This window comes from Arvicola amphibius, chromosome 8 (genome assembly GCF_903992535.2).
Source record: "Arvicola amphibius chromosome 8, mArvAmp1.2, whole genome shotgun sequence".
Classification (NCBI taxonomy): domain Eukaryota; kingdom Metazoa; phylum Chordata; class Mammalia; order Rodentia; family Cricetidae; genus Arvicola; species Arvicola amphibius.
This window is the reverse complement of record NC_052054.1, coordinates 126,740,231-126,760,408: the sequence shown is the minus strand read 5'-3', so window position 1 is coordinate 126,760,408 and position 20,178 is coordinate 126,740,231.

Here is a 20,178-nt window from a genome sequence, read left to right as displayed (position 1 = left end):
TGATCCTTTCTGGATGGTTATCTTTTTCTCTTTGGGCATTCAAACATCTGGGGTCTCTTAAAAATGGATGCTAAAAAGAAATCTCACACTAGCTCAGAATTGAGTATAATAACAAGTAATTTATTTAGGGGTAGACTCACAGAGCACAGTATTCTGTATGAATGGGGAACAGGAACCAGCTGGAAGAGAGAGGGAATGCGAGATTTACATCAGCATTTATAGTATAAGAGTATATATATAAGTATATAATAACTTAAAGGCTACTGGCTGTAGAATTTCCAACTGCAGTCTCTTGACTTTTTGAAGATGAGTATTTTCCTGCAAAGACAAGAACAGAACCCTGCCCCAACCCTTATGAGCTTTCTTTACCACATGTATGAGGTGTCATTTCTCTTTCTCAAGCGGTTTCTCTTTTTCAAACCAAATCTTTATTACTTTTTATGGTATCCATAGCTTTTCTTCTCCTTTGGAAACAAGAGCAAAATCCCTTCCCCAATGTAGCACATCTCCTGGTTTCCATTCTGAGGTCAACACATCCTTGAAATAGACTGACTGATTTAATTCAGAAGTCTTCTACTATTCAATGTTTCTCTGCTTCCATTGTTCCTTTCTCATTAGCGTTAAGAAAATTCAAGGTTAATAAAGCATTATGCAATCAATTTCTGAAAATATTTTCCATCCCTTTCTGTTTGTTTAACATGTCATTTATAGTTAAATTTGATCTTTCTATAACTGCCTAATCTGTAGGATTGTTTGGTATACCTATACTATGCTTTATATTATAATAAGCAAAAATGTTTCATTTTCTTAGACATATACTGGACCATTGTCTGTCTTTATTTGTGCAGGTATACCCATGATGGCCATAACTTATAATAAATGCACATTTACTGAATCAGCCTTTTCTGAACTCAAGGCAGTTGCCCATTGAAAACCTGAATAAGTATCAATGGTGTTGTGTACATATTTTAATTTTTCAAATTCTGTAAAGTGAAACATATCCATCTTCCAGATTTCATTCCTTTGAGTACCCTTTGGGTTACTCCCTGCAGGTAACAGTATTTTGGTTATAGAAAGAGCAAGTAGAACATCTCTTTATAATTGCCTTAGCTTGTTGCCATGTAATAGAAAACTCTTTCTTTAAACCTTTGCTATTGACATAATGTTTCTTATGAAATTTGGAGGTCTTCAGCACATTTCCAACCAATAATCAGTCAATTTCTGCATTACCTTGAGCTAGAGGACCTGGCAGACCTGTATGGAATCGGATGTGTGTTATGTATATGGGACAAAACCTATTCCTGATTATATCTTGAACCTGAATGAATAATGAAGTCAATTCTGTATCATCTGGTATAAATTCAGTGGTTTCAACATGCAAGACAACTCTTTCTGCATATTGTGAATCATATGTAACTATATTGAGAGTTTTTTAAAATCCCTTAGTATCATGAAAATAACATATATTTCTGCCTTTTAGACATAATTATCAGGGCTTACACCTTATAATTAAGTAATATCCCACCTTACATAAATCTTCTGACTTGTAACCTGCATTTCCTGATTTATTTGCTTCAGTATAAAATGTACATGCTCCAGTAATTGGTGCATCACATACAATTCAGGGAAGAATTCAAGTATTTCTATTTATAAGGTTAATTCTATTACTTTTGGGATAATTACTATTAATCTCTCCTTTAAAAATTGCACAAGCTCTTTGCCATGGTTCATTGTCTTCCCATAATTTTTTAATTTCATCAGTATAATTTCTGTTGGGTCTATACCTGCTAGTTGACAAAGTCTAAATTTTTCTAATTCAGAGAATTTTTCCACATAAATTTTTAATTCTTTACTTGGTTTATGTGGTAAAAATATTCATACTAAGATAATATCTTCCCTCTCCATTAAAATTCCTATCGGGGAAATTCTGGAAGGCAATATGACTAGAATGCAATTTATATTTGGATTCACTCTATCCACATGTGCCTCCTGTAATTTCTTTTCAACCACAGTTAATTCTTTCTCAACTTCCAACTGTTAATTCCCTGGGACTATTTAAGTCTTTGTCACCATCTAAGGTTTTGTTTAAATGAATTATTAGATCAGGTTTTATCCCAACAGCTGGTTATAGACTGGAAATGTCTCCTAACAATCTTTGAAAGTCATTAAGAGTCTGCAAAGAGTCTCTCTTAATTTGTGCCTTTGTGTTCTAATTTTCTGTAAACCTATTTTATAACCTAAGTAATTGATAGAATCTCCTATCTGTATTTTTTCAGATGCAATATGTAATCCTTATTTAGGCAAAACTTCTTTACTTCTTCAAACATTCTTTCTAAAGTATCTGAATTTGAATGAGATAACAAAATGTAAATTATAGATTTAGGAAATTGTTTACATATTATTTCCAATGGCTGACTGAAAGTATTGGCATAGGGTGGAGCTACTGATCATTCCCTGGGGGAGGACGGTCAACTGGTGTCTCCTAGTAGGCCAAGAATTTTTTTTTTTTTGATTTTTTGAGACAGGGTTTCTCTTTGGCTTTGGAGCCTGTCCTGGAACTAGCTCTTGTAGAACAGGCTGGCCTCGAACTCACAGAGATCCACCTGCCTCTGCCTCCTGAGTGCTGGGATTAAAGGCGTGCGCCACCACCGCCCGGCTTAAGAATTATTAAAAGTAGGCACTGTGAAGGCAAATTTTTCTCTGTCCTCTTCTTGTAAAGGTATAGTGAAGAAAAAAATGTTTTAAATCAATAACTATAAGAGGCCATCATTTTGATAATAGAGAAGGCAGAGGAATTCCAGATTGTAAAGGCCCATAGGTTAGATTACTTTGTTGACAACTTTTAGATCTGCCACCATTCTCCATTTTCCACATTTCTTTTTAACAAATACAGGAGAATTTCAAGGGCTGGTCAATTCTTCAATATGGTGAGCATCCAGCTCCTATACCAGCTGTTCTAAAGCTTGCAGTTTGTCTTCTGTTAAAGGCTATTGTTTAACTCATATTGATTTATCAGTTAACCATTTTAAAGGCAGGGCCATTAATACCCCTGAAGGCTTGCTAGTTGCTTTATGTTCTTGTATAGCCTGAATGGCTAGTGACCTTTGTTTATTATGCCTTATAATATCCTTCCCAGAAACATGACTTTTGGGGGCTGTAGGAATGTTAATTTGGGTATTTCTTTGCTTCAATAGGTCATGACCCCATACATTCACTGCAATATTAGCTACATAAAGCTTTAGCCTTCCTTTCTGTCTGTCTGGCCCCATGCATTCAACCCATATCCTGCTTTGTTTCACTTGAGATGGCGTTCCAATTCCTAGGAATTGAACACCCGCCTCTTGAAGAGGCCATTTTGGGTGCCAAGATTCTGGAGTAATGATACTCACTTCTGTAGCTGTGTCCAGTAATCTCTCAATTACAATGTTATTTATATGCACTCTTAGCTTTGGTCCTTGATCATTTATAGAGGTCTGCTGAAATATATGTTTCCTATTTCCTACTGAAGTTTTTTTTTTTTGGTTTTTCTGAGACAGGGTTTCTCTGCAGCTTTAGAGCCTGTCCTGGAGCTAGCTCTTGTAGACCAGGCTGGTCTCGAACTCACAGAGATCCGCCTGCCTCTGCCTCCCGAGTGCTGGGATTAAAGGCATGCGCCACCACCGCCCGGCCCTACTGAAGTTTTTGATTCATCCTCCATGTCTATTCTATTATCCAGAACAGTGTGGTTTTGTACAGTATGCACTGGGTTATTCAATTTTCCTGGTGAGACATGTTCTCCACAGTGACTGGGAATGACTGGACCAAGTTTAACTTGGGGGCCTGTGAGAAGCCCCCCATGGAGTTTCCCAATAGTAATGGGTTGACTTGTCTGGTTTTTTTTTTATCTACCTTTATCAGTCCAGTGTCCACCTTTGCCAGACATCCTCCATATTACAGAAGGCTGAGGTTGTCTATTCTTGCCATTCCCAGAGGAGACATTATACTTAGGAATTCCTTGTCTACAATCTCTTTTCAGATGTCCTATCCCACCACAATTAAAACATTTGTTTCCTCATACCTTTGGAAATTGCTTCTCCTACCCAAGCCTCAGTATTATCATCAAATGTCTCAGTGTTCATTGTGTTCAGGATCCATGCATCCATTGGTGCTGGTCTAACCTTTAAATGCCCAAGTATCTTTTTGCATTCTAAGTTGGCATTTTCAAAAGCCACAGTTTCAATAAGTACACATCTAGCTTCTGGATCGTTACTCTAACTTGCACAGCCTTACTTAATCTTTGTAAAAAGTCACTAAAGGCTTTTCTCTGGCCCTATTTAACCTTGATATAAAATCAAATTCTCTTTCCTAGTTCCTGAATCCTATCACAAACATTTAAAATTGCTGTGTTACATAGGGACAAAGTGTGTTTGTCATAGAGAGCCTGGACTTGAGGATTGGAGTAATAGCCCATGCCAAGAATTTGGTCTTGAGAAGTCTCAAATCCTTTTGCTTTTCCCTGTTGTTCTAAAATTTTTGCCTTTTCTCTCCAATAGCATTTCCATAGCAGCTGGGGTCCATTTTCTAGGACCACAGAGATTAATTGAAGCCAATCGTGTGGGTAGCCTTATTGCTTGAAGTCCATATTTTCACCATTTTCCTAACAAATGGTGAATGCAGGTCAAAAAAATACAATTGCTTGCTTAATTTCTTTTAATCGCTCATACCTATAGTTTGTCATGTATATCCTTTGACTACCTTAGGGTATTTTGTGCCAGATGGCTTCTTGGAGGATAATACTGGATAGGCAGCTAAAACTCTGGGTAAGTGCCGGACTCTGGCACACACTGATGAAGCTAAATTCTGTTCTTGTACTTTTCTGCCTGCTTATCAGTTTTGATAATTTCCTCAATCTTTTCAGATCTCTTTACTACTTCCTTTTTGTAAAGCCTGAATCTCCTATCCAGTGTTCCATTCTAATGTCCTCATTGATGATTCCCAGGTATGAAATTTGTCCAGTAACAATAATTTCTCATCCATGGACATAATTTTGATAGCATGCATATTGCCATCCTAAAGAGATAACTTATCTGTTAACCTATCATAACTTTTCAACAGATTCCAATTGTTAAATTCAATAGCACAAATTCTTTCAGATGATTGTCTAAGTACCCTTCGATATTGATTGGATTTTATCTGTCAAATTAATGTTAACCTTTTCAATGGTATTAATTTTTTCAACTAGTTCATTATTAGTCTCTAAAGACTGTATCATTTCTAAAAGTGCCTCATTCTTGGCTCTGTTATCAAACCATTTCCTTAACGATATAATATGAAAAACAAAACTAATTCCCCAAACCAAATAAATGGATGTATAAGAAAAAAATCGCATAAGCCTTGCAGAATACTGTCCATAGTATAAGCAAAAAGTTTATTAAATTCCTGAATGGTAATATTGTCTTCTATTGTATAACTTTTCTCAGGCTTCTTATTAACTTACATTAGCCCATAATTCTTGTCTGCATTAGCCACATGGCTTGGTACCTTTTACCAGCAAGGCATTCTCATCTTGCTTCCTCTGTCTGAGTGGTGACTGCGGGACCAGGTGGGACAGAAACCTCTGCCAACATCCCATCATGAGGAGCCCCACTCTTACCGTGACCCTCAAGGCTTTCCGTATATGGAAAAGTCTGTTGGTATTTGATATCCCAAGGGAACGGAAGCCATGGATACAGCAATGTAAGACCAGTATGTACACGGATGTAAGCCTGTGCCAATTTTGTTTATTTCCATGATGCTGTAGTATTTACATTTATGCTTTTGAACTCAATTATATCAGTCTGATTTTTCTCCTTTTTCAAATTTATTTATTTTTATTTTTGTGTATTGGTGTTTTTCCTGCATGTGTGTCTGTATGAGTGTGTCAGATACCCTAGAACTGGAGTTACAGACAGTTATGAGCTGCCATGTGGTTGCTGGGAATTGACCCCAGGTTCTCTGGAAGAGCAGCTGATGGAGGACTCTCATTGTCTAATAAAGAAACTGCCTGGCCCATTTGATTGGCAAGCCCTTAGGTCGGTGGAGTAGACAGAACAGGAAGAAGGAAGTGAGGTAGATGGCTCAGACAATTGCCCCGCCTCTCCTCTCTGGGACAGACTGCCGTGCCTCTCCTCAGTGAGACAGATGCAATGAAGCCAGCCGCCAGGTCAGACATGCTGAATCTTTCCCAGTGAGACACCACTTTGTGGTGTTACACAGATTATTAGATATGGGTTAGTCAAGTTGTGAGTAAGAGGCTGGAATTAATGGGCCAGGCAGTGTTTAAAAGAATACAATTTGTGTGTTGTTATTTTGGGGCATAAGCTAGCCAGGAAGCAGAAAGCCGGGCGGTGGGAATGCAGCCCGCAGCTTATCACTACAAGCAGCTAGTGCTCTTAACCACTAAGCCAACTCTCCAGTCCTGATTTTTCCTTTTATTATATGATACTATTATAGTCTTGTATCTGGAATTAATGTAGGGCCTGAGGATGAGGAGTGTGCCAGCTGGTTTTATGTCAACTTGACACACAAACTAGAGTTACTTGAAAGGAGGGAATCTTAACTGAGAAAATGCCTCCATACAATCCAGCTGCAAGGTATTAATTAGTGATTGATGATGGAGGGCCCAGTCTATTGTGTGCAGGGTCATCCCTGGGCTGGTAGTCTTTATTTCCATCAAATGGCAGGTTGAACAAGTCCTGAGGAGCAAGCCAGTAAGCAGCACTCCTCCACAGCCTCTGCATCAGCTCCTGCCTCCAGGTTCCTGTTCTGTTTGAGTTCCTGTCCTGACTTCCTTTGATGATGGACAGTGATGAAGAGTGTAAGCCAAATAAACCTTTTCCTCCCCAACATGCTTTTGATCATGGTGTTCCACCACTGCAACAGAAGCCCTAACTAAGACAAGGAGGGAAGAGTTTTTGAGATAAAGAAACTATGATGTAAAGGTTTGGGGCTCGAGCCGGCGATGTCACTCAGTGATAGAGCTCTTGCCTAGCATGTGCAACAGCATGGGTTCAATGTCCCAAATCACAAATAAACATATATACACACACATGTTTGTGTGATATACATATACAAATATGTGCATACATATAAATATATGTATATGCATGTGTGTATGTGTATATACATATGTATATATAAAGTTTGGGGCTCAGTTGGCCAAATTTTCCATTACTTTTGGTTCAGCAACACTTGTAACCTTGAAGAATTTTCTAATGTTTGAAAGTCACTTCTGCTTTGAAAATTTTATCATTTTACTGTTTAACTTCCTACTTAGAATATATTTTAAGTTAAGTACTTCATTCCAAACAGTTAAGTTTCTCAGTGGCATTTATTGAAGGAGTTTTCGTGTCTCACCTCCATTTACTAAAGGCTTGTGTGTAGCAGGACTCACTCATGGGCTATGTCCTCTGCCCTACACTTCCTCTCCACGACAGCAGCTTTAGCTACCACAGCTCTTACAGTTCCTAAAACTAGGGAGAGCTTACCTGACGCATTCTCTTCTCAAAATGTATTTTAAATCTTGTTCAGCTTTCCTAAATGAACCATTTTTTTGTTTAAAAGTCATACTGGAATTGCTTAGTATTTGTATTAAATTCATTGATTTAATAAGTTCATTGACTTGAGAAAAACTGATAGGAATATGGCATATGTTAATTTGAAATTTAAAAATCTCTTTAAACATGGTCCCCTTTTTAGGTCACCCTTTTTATTAAGGTAGTTTAAGGTTTCTGTGCTTGTCTCATTTCCATTGTTTAAAAATTATTTGTAGTCAATATGGCAACTTCATCTGTTCTGTTAGTAATTCTTGCTTTGGTTGGAATTTCTGTGGACTCTGTCTTTCTGTCTCTTTCCCCTCTGTGTGTGTGTGTGTGTGTGTGTGTGTGTGTGTGTTTGTGTGTGTGTATGTGTGTGTATGTGTGTGTGTTACATCTTTTTGGTTCTGAAGAAATTTGTTTCCCTTTTCAAAAAATATGTTCATATATTATCTAGCGAACTATTGAATCATTTTTAGTCTCATTTCTGGTTATAGTAGCAACTTCTGGCATTGCAGGTATGTGCCACCAAATCTTGTTTTCTACTTTTCAGTTATAAAAAATTACGGAAACTCGAGAAAAGGAAATCCTAACTTGGAGAACTGGGAGTGAAAGCATTATATATGATCTTCCATGAAGACATCCATGAGAATTTTAACAGTTGAACAAAAATCAAAATATGAAAATAAAAATATACAAAGTTCATAGTTCGTAACTGTGGCCAGGGAGGAAGAATGGCGGCAAGCAAAGTTGGGAACAAACTGGTCTGCTGTTTATTCTGCAGAGAATGAGAATATGTTTTATATTTGTCCTTATAATCTCCTGAAATACACGGAATTCCTGTAAGGTTGTGTGGCACTTCAGCACAGAGGAGGACAATGTCGCATTTGAAAACCACTGTTTGTTCATTTCCTGTGCAATGAGCCTGAATGGAAATGGGAGGAAAGGCTTTGTATTTAAGTTCCTTCCTGATTTTCCCCAAAGGAACAGGGATAGTTAGGTGTTTCTCCTCCGTGAGTAGACACAAGCAGAAAGCCATGTCCACACTGAGATGCAGGACCCACTCACGGCAGAAGCACTTTAACTACAAGCACAAAAGGGTTTTCTACTGTGGAGGGAAAAGTTTTTTTTATCACAAAATCTCCTTTTAAAGTTATCTAAAACCCGAGAAAGTTAGCTTGGGGTCTTTGCCGAGTAATTTAAAAATACTATTTTCTTTTTAATTTTTAATCTTAGGCTTAAATTTTCTTGGTGTGAGGCCCAATCTATCACCAGCAGTGAGTCAGAAAGGGATGCTTTAAATAGTTCTCATGACATTATTTCTGCCCAAGGATGACCAAACCTATTTCTTATGCATCTAATTATTTCACCAAAACCAGAAAAATATTCCTATATTAAAATAGTTCATCAGATTATATAAAGAAGCTTAAATATATCTGTCAAAAATGTGAGACAACAGACAGCATTTTATAACATCTATCAATGTAAACCTCGGGTCTACGATAAAGATGGTAAGGGCTAATGTGACACAGCACTTTCCCAAGCTCTTTTCCCTGACCAGGAAGATCTACTCAGTGACTACTAATCACTAATAAGAGAAACGCTGTGCTAATGATGCCTTTTCAAAGTAGTAACACAAAAGTAAAATCATTTACAGAATATGGCTGGGACAGACCATATATTATGGGACTGTTTGGGGGGACATGTTTATCATTAACTAGACTGACTGGCACATTAAGTGGCAGTGTCGTCTTATGGTATAGGATGCAGTAACAGAAGCTTGGTGTCTGATGCCCCTTCCTAAAACCCTGAAAAATCAATAAAAACAGACTGGCTAGCAAACAGTATTTTAACCTAAAGAAGGCCACAGCTTCTAAGAAATGTCACAATGAAGGCCAGTAAGAAAGTTTACAGTTTCTTCTCCAGTCTGCCCCACCTTCTTCAAGCCTAGGAGCTAGAGGGCTATGGTGGCTGGTGACTTTGTACTGCCAGAGAACTTTGCAGTGTTGCTGGGGTCCCTGAAGAGCCTCAGTTGATCATACACTTGTGTGTCATCAAAAAGAGCATGAGAAGTCGGGAGGTAATGGCACACACCTTTAATGCCTGCACTCAGGAGGCAGAGAGGGTAAGCTAGTGTCTACATAGAACCTTCACCCCCACATTCTAGTGGTTCTTGTATAGGAAGGTACTCTGCAGGCTACCAAAAGAGAAAAGCAAACACCAACCCAGCCACAAACCCTTTCATCTACAATTTGTTCTGCCGGCAAAATATGCCAGGGCAATGGGAGCATAAAGGTAGAGTAACCAACCAATATCTGATTTGACTCCATGAGATGGAACCCATACTCAACACTGTTTGGGAAACCAAGATCAAAAGAGTAGATAGCCTAGAGACCTAGGCCAAAAGAAAACACTGCTGGTCTAAAACAGAAACAACAATCAAAGGACTCCTAACGATATGCTGCTGCTCCCACAGATCTGTGCCTTCTTCGCCCATCATCAGAGAAGCTTCCTCCTGCAACAAACTGGAACAAATACAGAGACCCACAGCCACAAAGCCCTCCCTTCAGAGCCCAAGGAATTCCACAGAAGAGGAAGCAGAAAGAATGTAAGAGCCAGAGGGGACAGAGGGTACCACAAGAACAAGGCCTTCTAGATCAACTGACCAAAGCTCATATGGACTCACAGACTGCAGCAGCAAGCACAGCATCCACACAGGTCTGCACCAGGTCCTCTGTGCATATGTGAGAGCTCCTGGGTTAGTGTTTTTAGGGGACTCCTGAAGGTGTGAATGACTGAGTGTCTGATTCTTGTGCCCTTCCCTTACAACTCTTCTCCTTCTGTTGCTTTGCCTTGTCCAACTTCGATGTGATGGTTTTTGTTTTATCTTAATGTATTTTATTTATCATATTTTGTTGTTATCACTTGGAAGTCTGTTATTTTCTATTGGAAGTCTGATATTTTCTAATGAGAGACAAAAGGGAAGTAGATCAGATAGAAGGGAGGTGGGGAGGAACTGGGAGGAGTAGAGAGAGTGGAAACTGTAATCAGGATATACTGTATGAGAAAAGAATCTATTTTTAATAAAAGAGGGGAAGAGACAACAAAATCAAAACAAAAAAGAAAGAAAAGAAAAAGAAAGAAATAAAAGTAACATAAGTATGACTCTCAATTTACTTATGACCTGACAATGCATTCATTTAACACAGATGCCACACCTACAACATAAGGCAGGGTATCTGCCAAACAAATGGTACTGCAGCCACTATACATGATAGGATTTAGGAGGCTCTCTGAGATCAATGCCTGGGAAAACATTACCAAAGAATCTAGACTCATGAGAGCAGGAAATTTGGACAAAATTAAAGGGGTGATGGTGCTAGAAAGATAAAGGGTCTCAGAGAACTCAAAAGGGACCTACCACCCAGGTTGGTAAGAAATTCATGGGGTGGGGGAGGCAGGCTGAAAGATGCCTCTGCCCTGTGTTCAGCCCTCAGAACTATGACTTATTACTCTACATAGCAAATGGACTGATGTTACGGATCTTGAGAGGGAGGAGGTGGTTTTTAATTATTTGGTCCTCAATCCAAGTGTCCTTGTGAGAGATGAACATGAAAAATGAGGTTGTGCAGAAGAAGAGATTAGAGTTCTGTAGCCACAAACCGAGGAAACGAGACGAGTCTCCCTCCAGCCTAAGATGACAGCTCAGACAACACACATGTGATTCAGTCTTCTGTCCTCAGAGACATGAGAGAATGGATTACTATTCTTGTAAGCTACTAAACTTGCTGAAATCTGTGGCAGCATCCCTAGGAAGCTCACCCATCTGCTACCCATCTCCTGTGCCTCTGTTCTCCGCTCTACCTCCTTCTCATAGGGAATGCTCTCCTGTCTCCCAGGTTATTAGCTCACCTGCACTCAGCACCCAACATTAGCACATCCTGTGTGTGTGTGTGACCTTCTCATAGGGTTGTCGCAGGATGCCAATCTAATTTGCATTTCAGATAAACAAGTAATCCATGCATGAGCTGGCATATATTTATATTAAAAAGTGGTTGAGATTTGGATTTAAACAAGTATCATGTTTTATTGTTTTTTTTTTAACCTCTCCAAATCTAGTGATAATCATTGGTTGTGATGACAGAGCCTTACAGAGAAGAAAATAAATCTATCTTCACAGTCATGAAGGTTGGGTGGGACAACATTAAACCACTAACTAATATCCAGTCGGGGCCTTCTTGCTATGTAGTATGAGAGAAGGCATCTAATGGCACGAGGGAGGGAGTGTGTGCTCGTCTCTTCCTCTTCTTGTAAAGACACTTGTGTTATTCTAGGAGGCTCAGCCTCATGATCCCATCCAACAAACTGCTCCCCAAAGTCCTGCCTCCCAATGCCACTAACGTGAGAGTCTATGGCTCACATTCCCCACACACCACACCATAGAATCTGATCGTTTTATTCCTGGCCTTTCTTAGTCTGGCTATTTTCCCTAAAGATGACCTCACTTCTGCCTGCTACTCCTTAGTTCTCATGCCTCTATAGCAATCCTCATCAGAACCTTCTTATCAGCACTGCGACAATGTCTGCCACGAAGGCCTTTAATGACCTCATCTGTATAACATTTACAAAGTTGCAGAACAAAAACATAAGCGACATTTTATCTTAAAATAAAAAACGGAATTAGAAATTCTAATTTAGGGAATTATCTCTCTGCTGAGTACTAATTATGTTTTTAATTTACTGTGATCATAAACCAGAGTGCTATGGCTAAAGGGCAGGTTTATAGGCAAATAAATCACAAATTCGAGTTAGCCAGTGAAAACACAGCTTGCTCTTTTCTGTTTTTATAGCCCTAGAAAGCAATACATGATAAGGGCTGGCATGTGATAGAGCTGTTATCTGAGTGTGAGAAAATCTCACATATTAGTAATTACATTATGGCTACATCTGCCTGATGAGTTCAGATGCCTTTTGCAAAGACTGACCATTTTCCCATCAGAAGTGAGGTACAAAGTAATATTTACTTTTCCAAAGATTTGTCACAGCCGTTTTCCCCATTCCTTTGTGAATCATGCTGGCTCATCTGTTATAACTTAGAGAATTACAGTTTACGGTCAACAGGAGCCACTGTGATAAATGTGACTGGCTCGTGCAAAAGTCCATGTAGATTTTCTTCAGGACAAAAAGAGGGCAGAGTTTCCGGTGGAGAGGCAGTGAGGTGGTGAGAATTTCAGCAGTGGGAAGGCTGAAGCATGCGGAAAGTTTAGAACAAGTAGATTCAGATTATGGTTGCCAAAGGGGAACAGAGTCAAGAAGGTTTCCTGAGACCTTTTGTAGGTTCTGGAACAAAGTACCGTTAGTAAGATGGCAGGTGAACACAGCTTACCAAAATCTTGGTAATGTTCTAAACACAAAACTATAGCGTATCGAGGCTAACGAGATGGTTTAGCAGTTAAGTGTGCTGCTCTCACAGAGGACCCGGGTTCGGTTCCCAGCATCCTCATCAGCTGGCTCACAACTACTGTACTTCCAGCTCCAGAAAGCAGACGCCTCTGATTTTCTCAGAATCCTGAACTCAAGTGCACTTACTACCTAGCCCACATAATTAACACGGAAATTATATTTATATAATATATTAAAGATCATTTTTATCATGAGCCTTTTCAAGATATTGTGTAATTGAAGAAAATTCGGGTGATATAGATAAAAATCAGAGCCTACCAAACAAAGGCCTTGCACTGTATTATATGCTCACATAAAATTTCCATCACTTTTAAGGCAAGGTGGGCACAAACCAAGAGAACTCAGAAGCAAGAACGGCTGCTGACACCGAGAAAAGGCCTAGGTTTTGGGCGCCCCATTAAGGACTTTTCTCTCCTTGCTTTGGTTTCAGTTTCAAGACTGCGAATTTAGGAAAGCCAATCATTTCATTGCTCTGCTGACTGGGCAGGGAAGCACATGCTTTATACATTAGCTTCACTTGACTAAATCACACACGAGAACTGACCAAGAGAAGACTCTGGAAAGATGTAGAAAGCAAATCTAGTTTTCTGGTTCTCATCCCACGGCAGTTTCCTTTCTAGAGATCTGTCCAACCATGGTCTGGGTGTCCAAGGCTCCTCAGAGGCTGCCTGAGAGTCCCTTGAGTATGGTCCTGAGTGTTGTCTCAGGGTTTTTTTTTTTTGTCAGCATCTACACACGTGAAAGATGCATTCTCAGATAATTCCTATCCAGTGAAGAATTTGAAGAAGTGAGAATCATGGTATTATACAGAAAGAGCCTTGAGTTTATTTCAAGATGTGGAAAAAATTGTAATTATTGATGACTGGTTAGTGATCTGTCTCTTGTGGAAGTGCTCAAAATGATCAGGAACATGCCATTTGTGACAGAGTCTATGACATTGTTGAATGATCAGGAGCATGCCAGCTGTGACTCTAGAGTCTATGACATTGCTGAATGATCAGGAACATGCCAGCTGTGACTCTAGAGTCTATGATGTCATTGAATGAACAGGAACATTCCAGCTGTGACTCTAGAGTCTATGATGTCGTTGAATGAACAGGAACATTCCAGCTGTGACTCTAGAGTCTATGATGTCGTTGAATGAACAGGAACATGCCAGCTGTGACTCTAGAGTCTATGATGTCGTTGAATGAACAGGAACATTCCAGCTGTGACTCTAGAGTCTATGATGTCGTTGAATGAACAGGAACATTCCAGCTGTGACTCTAGAGTCTATGATGTCGTTGAATGAACAGGAACATGCCAGCTGTGACTCTAGAGTCTATGATGTCGTTGAATGAACAGGAACATTCCAGCTGTGACTCGAGAGTCTATGATGTCGTTGAATGAACAGGAACATTCCAGCTGTGACTCGAGAGTCTATGATGTCGTTGAATGAACAGGAATATTCCAGCTGTGACTCGAGAGTCTATGATGCTGATTAGAAGACACTGAAAGGTCAGCAAGAAAGCTCAGCTGGAAAAAGCATTGCTCTCCAAGGTTGGTGACCTAAATCTGACTGACAACGAAGGAGAGAACCAACCTCTGGAAGCCATCTCCTGACCTTCGTCTGCACACTGTGAAATGTATAGCTGCATTTGCACACCATACACACACACACACACACACACACATGATAAATTAAACTAAATAATTCCTAAAAGACTTGTAATCCAACTGAGATAACTCTTCCTATTCCAAAATTCCAAAGTTCTCCAGAACCCTTCCACAGAAGATAATACTGGTGGATAAAATCCATTAATACTTTTAAAATAGTCAGCCCTCCAAAGGAAAGGCCTAGGACCAGAACACAAAGTAAAACTTGAAACAAGAAACATGTATGTACAGTAGTCCTGGCTATAGGGATTAAAGGCCATCAGCCATGGCTCCTTCAAAAAAAAAAAAACCAGCAGAAGCTTATACCCTGGGTACTTTTAAAGATATCTCCTTTGAGAAATTAAAACCCATGTGAAGATAGGTTAGATGTAAAACCCCAAGCCTAGAAATGAGTATGAAAATGGATCCTGGACATGGAGATGGCTAACTTTACCCATCGACTTGATTTGGGCTGAGAGACGACTCGATTAATAAAGCACTTCTGGGTGTGTATGGGAACATCCCGCAGAGACCATCAGCATCTAAGACAACAGCTGGGGGAGGAAGACCTGTACCCGCGTTAGCAGCAGCAGCCAATGGGCTGAGGGCTCAGATGGAACAAAGAAGGAAAAATAAGCCAACCAACATGTAAATGTTCGATTCCTGTGGGGCCACTACCCATGTATCTCAGGCACCACGTCTTCAGCCTTTCCCCTGGGCCCACACCAGTGACTCCAGGAAGCTTAAAAGCCCTCAGCCTCAGCCTGGAGACTCATCATCGGTCCTTCTTGTGCTGAGGTGTCCATTTTGTTAGGATGAGCAGCTATTAAATTTTCTGTCTTCCTAGCCTGCACACAGCCATATGACTTTAATCATGTAGTCCAAGCCAATAAATTCCCTTTGAAATTACATTCTGCTGCTGACATCCCTTTAGAGAACTCTGACTGATAAAGAGTTGGTAGAAGCTATGATAACCGTGAAAAAAAATTAACACAAAAATACTTTGGGGGATACTTTTACCACTCAAGGCTCAAGGAACATCTAAAATACAATGCACCTGCTGAAGATTTTACAACAACAACAACAACAAAAATAAACAGAGAAAATGATCCACTGAAGGAGAGGAAAGAGATAGGAGAATTAGCACCCAAGGGTCTGGAATAATTGAAAATAAGAAATAGTGTAATAAAATTAAAAGACAGCAAAATAAGTGAACACAAGAGCAAAAGAAGGAATAGCTTATTAGAAGAAAGAAGTGCTTGACTATGACAGTACAGGGCACTACGCAGCCTCTTCTTCTACGGAAGGAAGGTAGGCTTGAGCCCTTTTTGACTGGTTATACTCCAGAGTGAATTACTTGCAAGGTATTCACTTGTGTGAATCTCACTGAATTAGAAAGCCACTTGATCGGAGCTAGGGAGATGGCTCAGTAATGAGGAGCACTTGCTGCTCCTCAAAATGACCTGGATTTGATTCCTGCATCCACATGGTGGCTTGCAATCAACCGTAACCCCAGCTCCAAAGGATCCAATGCTCTCTTCTGACTCCCACACACTCCACACACACATTACACAAACATACATGCAGGCAAAACACCCATGCACATATAATAAAATAATTAGAAAGCTACTTGGTAGTTTTAATTAGACTGCGAATGCATAAACATTTTTGCTGTGACTTGAATGAGATCAGGCATTTGAAAAGTTGGTTCTCATCTGGGGGCTGTTTGGGAAGGATTAGGAGGCGTGGCCCTGTTGAAGGAGGTGTGTCAGCAGGATGGGTTTGAGGCTTGCCATCCTCAGTACACTCTCTCTGCTCCCTGTGTGGATCAGGGTGTGGGTCTCTTAGCTGCTGCTCCAGTGCCATGTTCCCCACCCTGACGGTGATAAACTCTAACCCTCTGAAACTGTAAGTCTTAAATAAACCCTTCTTTCAGTAAGTTCCCTTGGTCATGATCTTTTACCACTATAAAAGAAAAGCAAAATTCCAGTCCAATGATAGACCCTGTCTCCGGTGAAAACCATCTGAGGGGCCACCCCAGGGGCCAACTCCAGCCTCCACAAGCACATCATGCATCTGCACACCCACTTGAACATGTACACTCCCTACATGAATACACAGACATAAAAGCAAGCTAAAAACTAAATATGCCTCAATGGTCGCATAATATTTCCTCATGGGTATGATATTCATTTAGTGATTTTCATTATTGTGTATTGGATTGCTCATATATTTGATGTGGGATGCTTCTCTATATTCTGTAAATATGTTTTATTACCTTTGGTTAATAAAGAAGCTGATTTGGCCAATAGCCAGGCAGAATAGAGCCAGGTAGGAAATCTAAGAAAAAACAGGATAAATCTAAGAGAAACAGGATAAAAGTAGATGGGGTAGAGAGAAACCCCAGCAGCCACCAGGGAATGGGGTAGAGGGAAACCCCAGCAGCCACCAGGGAAGTAAGACATGAGGTAACAAGCCGTGAGCCTCGTGGTAAAATATAAAATAACAGAAATGGTTTCATTTAAGTTGTAAGAGTTAATTAATAATAAGCATGAGCTAATAGGCCAAACTGTTTGTAATAAATATTAAGGCTCTAAGTGATTATTTTAAAAAGGCCTGTATCATAACTGGGTGGGATACAGCAGTCTCCAGTTAACATATCATTTCATTACTAATGAATGCCTTAGGCTGTATTTATGGCATTTTAAAGTCAAGAGACAAGACTTTATAATTCTAGTATTCACTGTATTTCACTTACATTCAGTCAAGTTTACTGAGCATTGTTTGCAAGGTCGCTTTCCTCCAGTGCTTGTAGTTTTGCTTTTTCTATAATTATCAAAGACAGCACGTGAATTATAGACAATCTCTGTGTGTGTGTGTGTGTGTGTGTGTGTGTGTGTACATGCATGCCAAACATGTGTCTTGAGTGTTTGAGTAAAACAAAAATTAAAAAATTAAAAAGAACAAGCACCAGAGAATTCCACTATTGTTTTACATTGTCCTTAAAGGAACCATGACAACAAGACAACAATATGAAGGTTTGCTGGGTACTGAAAATTTTCATGAACTATGTTTGCTAGTCAGGTGCAAAGGTGATAGAACATTGTTTAGTGCGTTGTGAATCTAAAGAACATATGTGCTCTAAGCCAGTAAGGCGAATCAAACGACAACTTCCTAGACTTGTTTCCAATCTAATCTGGATTTGGGAAAATTTAGTACCTACATTGAAAGTTGTACTGAATTACCAAAATGCTCATCAGACCAATGAATACACACCCAAGACAGCATCTCCGCAAACACCAGCTCTTCATTCTGTTTTCAACTAAGAAAACAGTTGTCTGGTGATCACATAAACTAAATGTACACTCGAGCAAAAATTTCCTTTGCAAAAGGGAATTTTTTAACTTTGAATTAGCTAAAGCTAAATTAGTTGTGCTTGTGTCAGGGTTAACACACCGTCTTCTCATTTTTTCTTGTGCACATAGAAAAATTATTGGCTTGTCTGTTCAGGTTCTGCAAATCAGGTAAAACAATTTTAGGTACTATATTTTAGAAACAAAGAAAGAGATACAAGTGGAACAGGGGGGAAAGAGAAAGCAAAAGCAGGAGTCCCTCCTATTAAATTCTTGGCTTTAGTTCTCACTCTGGTGCAGAACTCTACAGGGCCACTGTTCTAATTTGATCTTTGTTGCTATGGCAAATGCCGTGACCAAAAGCAATGTGAGGAGGAAAGAGTTTATTGGGATTATACTTCCTGGTTCCAACCCATCACTGAGAGAGATAAAGGCAGGAGGTCAAGGAGGAGCAGAGGGAGGACCCATGTAGAAACGCTGCTTACTGGGCTTGCTCACTCGGGGCTCATCCTCAGCCAGCTCCTCACACAACCCAGGACCACCTGCTCAGAGGCCACACCGCTCAAAGTGGTTGGGCCCTCTTGTATCAACCCACAATCAAGAAAATCCCCCTACAGACGAAGCCGCAAGCCAATCTGATGGAGGCAATAGCTGCCCTCAGTTGAGACTCTGAGCTGTGTCAAGTTGAGGCACTATCTGTTGTGTATATTTGCACCCTGAATAACCCTAGGGGGTGCGATTCACATAGAGTCCTGATTGTGAACTAAGCATTTCAATTAAACAACGCAACAGACAGCAATGACTTCAGAAAACACAAATGACAATAGCTTATTGTATGAAGGAAGTCCTTTCTATAGAAAAAAGTGGTACTCGTGGTGGACAGTTCAGGAAATGAAAAACTTCTTTGGAGGGGAAACATTCATATATAGCACCAGACCAGGCTGGTGCCATCTCCAAGGTTGTAAAAGTTTATTGTCAACAGTAAGCAATGAACATGGATCAAAAAAGTATTCTGAGAAAACCTGATCACTTCAGCTTAAAACTCAAGTAATTCCCTAAACAATATCAATGGCAAGAAAGAGGAAACTCAGAAAAAAAAAAAAAAAAAAAAAAAAAAAAAAACAGGAAAAGCCACACACTGGTTTTCACATTGCATGCAGTTTTTCTAGAGCTTTCAGTTTGCCTGTCACTTGAGCTTTCTAACTATTGGCTAAACAAATGAGTAGAGAATACGAGAAACCACAGAGATAGGTCCTGACCTCATGTCTTCCAGCCTGGGCAAGCCTCTGAAAAGTCAGATTTGCTACCACCAAGAATGATGCCTGCCATCAGGACTGATTTTTAATGATAGCCACTTCCCCCGTCTCCTTAGCTTCCTTTCTGAGGGTCAGTATTGTGGAAGCCATGAGGGTGCTGGGAGGGCACGCCCAATGCTGGACCCACTGTGTGGCACATGGTGTATGTGGCTGCTCCATATTCACTGGATTTTGCCAGCATGTGTTCTTGTCCCATGGAGTCTTTGTGCACCCTTAGATGCCACAGAAACTTCCTGAAGAGGAACTCAGATAGAAAAAGAGTATAGGCTTGGGAATCTATGCAAATCCACGTGTTGAATCCCAGCTCTAAGTTCTGAGCAAATGGCAATTTATAAAAATTGCAAAACAAGCCGGGCGGTGGTGGCGCACGCCTTTAATCCCAGCACTCGGGAGGCAGAGGCAGGCGGATCTCTGAGTTCGAGGCCAGCCTGGTCTACAAGAGCTAGTTCCAGGACAGGCTCTAGAAACTACAGGGAAACCCTGTCTCGGAAAAAAAAAATTGCAAAACAAGTTTACTGGTTAGGCACCAAAGGATGACATGTTGATTTAATTTGCTCTATAGGGCACTTGTATGTTAAACCTCTTCTGAAAAAGGATGTTCACAATGAGTGTCGAGCATCTGACAGTGCCTGGAACACAAAAGAATCTCCAATAAAGACTCGGAAGTGTAGGGCAGCCGTTTACCAGCACTGAGCTGGGAGCCAAGGTGGCCAAGTCTACAAATACTGACTCTAGGCTTACAGATGTGTGACCCTGTGCAGCCCACTTCAACCCCGGGGCTTGGTTTCTTTATCCCTAAAATGAGACTAATGAGAACATTGTTTTGTGGAAGAACTGTGAGAAGTGAGATATTTATAG